Source organism: Eschrichtius robustus, chromosome 3 (genome assembly GCF_028021215.1).
Source record: "Eschrichtius robustus isolate mEscRob2 chromosome 3, mEscRob2.pri, whole genome shotgun sequence".
Lineage (NCBI taxonomy): Eukaryota > Metazoa > Chordata > Mammalia > Artiodactyla > Eschrichtiidae > Eschrichtius > Eschrichtius robustus.
In genome coordinates this window covers 155,808,944-155,815,558 of record NC_090826.1, presented here as the reverse complement: position 1 = coordinate 155,815,558, position 6,615 = coordinate 155,808,944, and the positions used below count along the sequence as shown (strand labels likewise).

General features: G+C 37.6%; 1 pseudogene; it reads right to left on the bottom strand.

Annotated features, from left to right (window-relative positions):
* Window positions 1-4,629: 4,629 nt before the first annotated feature.
* LOC137761542 (transmembrane protein 135 pseudogene) lies at window positions 4,630-6,083 on the bottom strand (annotated as a pseudogene).
* Between the last annotated feature and the right edge of the window lie 532 nt (window positions 6,084-6,615).

The following is a 6,615-nucleotide window of genomic DNA, read 5'->3' as shown; positions in this document are numbered from 1 at the left end:
CTAAATGAAGTGGAGATAGGCAACCTTCCAGAAAAAGAATTCAGAATAATGATAGTGAAGATGATCCAGGACCTTGGAAAAAGAATGGAGGCAAAGATCGAGAAGATGCAAGAAATGTTTAACAAGGATCTAGAAGAGTTAAAGAACAAACAAACAGAGATGAACAACACAATAACTGAAATGAAAACTACACTAGAAGGAATCAATAGCAGAATAACTGAGGCAGGAGAACGGATAAGTGACCTGGAAGACAGAATGGTGGAATTCACTGCTGTGGAACAGAATAAAGAAAAAAGAATGAAAAGAAATGAAGACAGCCTAAGAGACCTCTGGGACAACATTAAACGCAACAACTTTCACATTATATGGGTCCCAGAAGGAGAAGAGAGAGAGAAAGGACCTGAGAAAATATTTGAAGAGATTATGGTCGAAAACTTCCCTAACATGGGAAAGGAAATAGCCACCTAAGTCCAGGAAGCACAGAGAGTCCCATACAAGATACACCCAAAGAGAAACACGCCAAGACACATAGTAATCAAATTGGCAAAAATTAAAGACAAAGAAAAATTATTGAAAGCAGCAAGGGAAAAATGACAAATAACATACAAGGGAACTCCCATAAGGTTAACAGCTGATTTCTCAGCAGAAACTCTACAAGCCAGAAGGGAGTGGCATGATATACTTAAAGTGATGAAAGGGAAGAACCTACAACCAAGATTACTCTACCCGGCAAGGATCTCATTCAGATTTGATGGAGAAATCAAAAGCTTTACAGACAAGCAAAAGCTAAGAGAATTCAGCACCACTAAACCAGTTCTACAACAAATGCTAGAGGAACTTCCCTAAGTGGGGAAAACAAGAGAAGAAAACGACCTACAAAAACAAACCCCAAACAATTAAGAAAATGGTCATAGGAACATACATATCGATAATTACCTTAAACGTGAATGGATTAAATGCTCCAACCAAAAGACACAGGCTTGCTGAATGGATACAAAAACAAGACCCATGTATATACTGTCTACAAGAGACCCACTTCAGACCTAGGGACACATACAGACTGAAAGTGAGAGGATGGAAAAAGATATTCCATGCAAATGGAAATCAGAAGAAAGCTGGAGTAGCAATACTCATATCAGATACAATAGACTTTAAAATAAAGAATGTTACAAGAGACAAGGAAGGACACTACATAATGATCAAGGGATCAATCCAAGAAGAAGATATAGCAATTATAAATATATATGCACCCAACATAGGAGCACCTCAGTACACAAGGCAACTGCTAACAGCTATAAAAGAGGAAATTGACAGTAACACAATAATAGTGGGGGACTTTAACACCTCACTTACACCAATGGACAGATCATCCAAAATGAAAATAAATAAGGAAACAGAAGCTTTAAATGACACAATAGACCAAATAGATTTAATTGATATTTATAGGACATTCCATCCAAAAACAGCAGATTACACTTTCTTCTCAAGTGTGCACGGAACATTCTCCAGGATAGATCACATCTTGGGTCACAAATCGAGCCTCAGTAAATTTAAGAAAATTGAAATCATATCAAACATCTTTTCTGACCACAACGCGATGAGATTAGAAATGAATTACAGGGAAAAAAACGTAAAAAACACAAACACATGGAGGCTAAACAATACGTTATTAAATAACCAAGAGATCACTGAAGAAATCAAAAAATACCTAGAGACAAATGACAATGAAAACACAACGATCGAAAACCTATGGGATGCAGCAAAAGCAGTTTTAAGAGGGAAGTTTATAGCTATACAAGTCTACCTAAAGAAACAAGAAAAATCTCAAGTAAACAATCTAACCTTACACCTAAAGGAACTAGAGAAAGAAGAACAAACAAAACCCAAAGTTAGCAGAAGGAAAGAAATCATAAAGATCAGAGCAGAAATAAATGAAATAAAAACGAAGAAAACAATAGCAAAGATCAATAAAACTAAAAGCTGGTTCTTTGAGAAGATAAACAAAGTTGATAATCCATTAGCCAGGCTCATCAAGAAAAAGAGGGAGAGGACTCAAATCAATAAAATTAGAAATGAAAAAGGAGAAGTTACAACAGACACCGCAGAAATACAAAGCATCCTAAGAGACTGCTACAAGCAACTCTATGCCAATAAAATGGACAAACTGGAAGAAATGGGCAAATTCTTAGAAAGGTATAACCTTCCAAGACTGAACCAGGAAGAAATAGAAAATATGAACAGACCAGTCACAAGTAATGAAATTGAAACTGTGATTAAAAATCTTCCAACAAACAGAAGTCCAGGACCAGATGGCTTCACAGGTGAATTCTATCAAACTTTTAGAGAAGAGCTAACACCCATCCTTCTCAAACTCTTCCAAAAAATTGCGGAGGAAGGAACACTCCCAAACTCATTCTATGAGGCCACCATCACCCTGATACGAAAACCAGACAAGGATACTACAAAAAAAGAAAATTACAGACCAACATCACTGATGAATATAGATGCAAAAATCCTCAACAAAATACTAGCAAACAGAATCCAACACATTAAAAGGATCATACACCATGATCAAGTGGGATTTATCCCAGGGATGCAAGGATTCTTCAATATACGCAAATCAATCAATGTGCTACACCATATTAACAAATTGAAGAATAAAAACCATATGATCATCTCAATAGAAGCAGAAAAAGCTTTTGACAAAATTCAACACCCATTTATGATAAAAGCTCTCCAGAAAGTGGGCATAGATGGAACCTACCTCAACATAATAAAGGCCATATATGACAAACCCACAGGAAACATCATTCTCAGTGGTGAAAAACTGAAAGCATTTCCTCTAAGATCAGGAACGAGACAAGGATGTTCACTCTCACCACTATTATTCAACATAGTTTTGGAAGTCCTAGCCACGGCAATCAGAGAAGAAAAAGAAATAAAAGGAATACAAATTGGAAAAGAAGAAATAAAACTGTCACTCTTTGCAGATGACATGATACTATACATAGAGAATCCTAAAGATGCCACCAGAAAACTACTAGAGCTAATCAATGAATTTGGTAAAGTTGCAGGATACAAAATTAATGCACAGAAATCTTGCATTCCTATACACTAATGATGAAAAATCTGAAAGAGAAATTAAGGAAACACTCTCATTTACCATTGCAACAAAAAGAATAAAATACCTAGGAATAAACCTACCTAGGAAGACAAAAGACCTGTATGCAGAAAACTATAAGACACTGATGAAAGACATTAAAGATGATACCAACAAATGGAGAGATATGCCATGTTCTTGGATTGGAAGAATCAATATTGTGAAAATGACTATATTACCCAAAGCAATCTACAGATTCAATGCAATCCCTATCAAATTACCAATGGCATTTTTTATGGAACTAGAACAAAAAATCTTAAAATTTGTATGGAGACACAAAAGACCCCGAGTAGCCAAAGCAGTCTTGAGGGAAAAAAACAGAGCTGGAGGAATCAGACTCCCTGACTTCAGACTATACTACAAAGCTACAGTAATCAAGACAGTATGGTACTGGCACAAAAACAGAAATATAGGTCAATGGAACAAGACAGAAAGCCCAGAGGTAAACTCATGCACCTATGGTCAACTAATCTATGACAAAGGAGGCAACGATATACAATGGAGAAAAGACAGTCTCTTCAATAAGTGGTGCTGGGAAAACTGGACAGCTACATGTAAAAGAATGAAATTAGAACACTCCCTAATACCATACACAAAAATAAACTCAAAATGGATTAGAGACCTACATCTAAGACCGGACACTCTAAAACTCTTAGAGGAAAACATAGGAAGAACACTCTTTTACATAAATCACAGCAAGATTTTTTTTTTTTTTGGAGGTTTAAAAATAACTTCATTTGTTTTTGAATATTCAAGTGTAATGCTTCTGTAAAAGATTAAAACATACGTTTCAACTTTATCAGATATGTCAATTTCCATTTGCTCCTAACCTGCCACTAATACATAGGTTCACTGGGCTGCCAAAGAACCCAACTGATCATGGAGAGAGATGAAGGTATCAGTGGAAAAAGAGCACGGATACCACGGCATTTATCCAAACAGTATGAGACCCGTCTTTGCATCCCTGAAGTAAGAATGGCCACTTTCTCCAATTAATTTTCTCTATACTAAATAAAGCTGCATTGTCTGTGAAGAGTTACTCCATACCCATAACATTTCACTACTATAGTTACCAATTCAGAAGTTAAAAAAAAAAAAAAAAATACAGACCAAATCCATGTACCCGTGATCCTTTGTATCCTAAAATGTAGAAATATTCTTAGTTTTAACCAAGAATTATATTGGAATGAAGTAAAACATCTTTTAAAGTAATTTTAAGTATACTCTTATTTGTTACTGTATTTCTACATAGATTATTTAATATTGCTTGTGGACATAATTTAATCGATAATAATATATCATAATGTCAACCATTACAGTGATCCAGAATGAGATTCTGGCTATAGAGGGAGCTTAATTATTAAGCAACACTTTCCTAAAAAACTTCTGTATTTCTGATTGGTAAGAAAAACAAAAAAAAGAGCGTCGTCTCTCATTGAAATAACACTGACATTCAAACTCAGGCCCCCTTCTTTGTGTTCAACATAATTAACTCTCTAGGACAAAATAATGAAACATTAAGTCACATTAATAAGTTACAGTCATCTTCAAGAAAACTCGATGGGCAACTCTGGTGTTACAATTGTGTATCTTGGATCCAACTTAGGGATGAAGTCCTGCAAGTGTTTAGATGCACCAGTACCAAAAACGTCAAGGACTTTTCGGTTCATGACGGCAAATCTGCCCTTGGTGAGCCTTAAAAGGAACTTCCAGTAAGATGGTCGCAAGGTCTGAACTTCCATGACAGCTGCCTGGAAGCAAATTGCCGTGGAGATGGAATAGATGATAGTGTCTGCATAGGGAAAATAGGGAACCTTTCCTGCTTCAATGCCTTTGGAATACATTGTCTCTACCAATTTGGAAGCTAAATACATGGAAATTGTTGTGCTTTTATAAAACATCATTGATATTCCCGCCAAAAATCCAGCTATAATGGCATGCAGTTCATCATCCAGATTTCTGACCCAGCGCAGGAAGCAACTAGTACCCTTGTATATACTAACAAAAGAGCCCAGAAAAGCTCCGAGCTGGAAGTTTTCTTTATTGTAGAAGAGAGAATGTAGCCGGGATGGCTGTGTAAACAGATGCCTAAATGCAGAGGGAATCCGGAGGCAGCACTGGATCAAGTATCCCAAGCTAAACATTCTGATAAAACCTTTAATGCAATAAGAGATGCAATTATCCTCATAGTGTTTGCAACATCTGTGCCTTGGTCCATGCTTACATACTGAATCCACAAGCTTCCTGACTAGAGCAATTATATTCGTTCCTCTTGGTTTTTCCTCATGTTTCTCAGTCTTTTGTTCCACTTTTGCATATGCCGCCTCTGGTGAACAAGAATGTGTGGGAATTTCTTCCTTCCCAACAATGAACCTAAGTGCAGAGAATGTAAATCCTTTCAAACCATCTTTGCACCTGAAAAAGAACATGTACATGGCAGCTGTGATGCAGAATAAAAGGACTTCTCCATTTCTTAACGTTGTGATGGCTCCTCTTGCTACACCCATTCTAAATAGTGTTTCTGTGGCCAAGTTGGCCATATAAATTGTGAGCAGCCCTCTCCTGCTTTTTCTCTCAATTAGAATGGCCACATAAGAAGCTGGCAAAGCAGCACCAAAGCCGGGACTCCATGAGTAGAATTTTCCAAGGATCTTCCTTAAAATGCAAAAGAAAGCCATAAACAAGGCCCCATTAGCAGTCAGAAATGAAGCAGATTGTAGGATCTCAGGGAGCAGTCTGTGTAAATAATAATCTAATTTTCGTTTCCGGAGAATTGCTGCAATCAAGTACAGGGGGCATAGATCTTCAGGGACTCCTCCAGGGCGTCCCTGGTGATCTGCACGAAGGAGACCCCGCAGGACGGGTGCCAAGTGTGGCCGATCTCGTAGCAGTTATGCGGGATGGACTTGCTGAGGGCCGCCATGACGAGGAGCCGCGCGCAGGGGCCAGGAGGGGGTGAGCCGAAGCTCCACAGCAAGATTTTTTTGATCCACCTCCTAGAGTAATGGAAATAAAAACAAAAGTAAACAAATGGGACCTAATGAAACTTAAAAGCTTTTGCACAGCAAAGGAAACCATAAACAAGACGAAAAGACAACTTTCAGAATGGGAGAAAATATTTGCAAACAAATCAACGGACAAAGTATTAATCTCCAAAATATGTAAACAGCTCATGTAGCTCAATATTAAAAAAGCAAACAACCCAATCCAAGAGGGCAGAGGACCTAAATAGACATTTCTCCAAAGAAGACATACAGATGGCCAAGAAGCACATGAAAAGCGCTCAACATCACTAATTATTAGAGAAATGCAAATCAAAACTATAATGAGGTATCACCTCACACCAGGTAGAATGGGCATCATCAGAAAATCTACAAACAACAAATGCTGGAGAGGGTGTGGAGAGAAGGGAACCCTCTTGCACTGTTGGTGGGAATGTAAACTGATACAGCCAC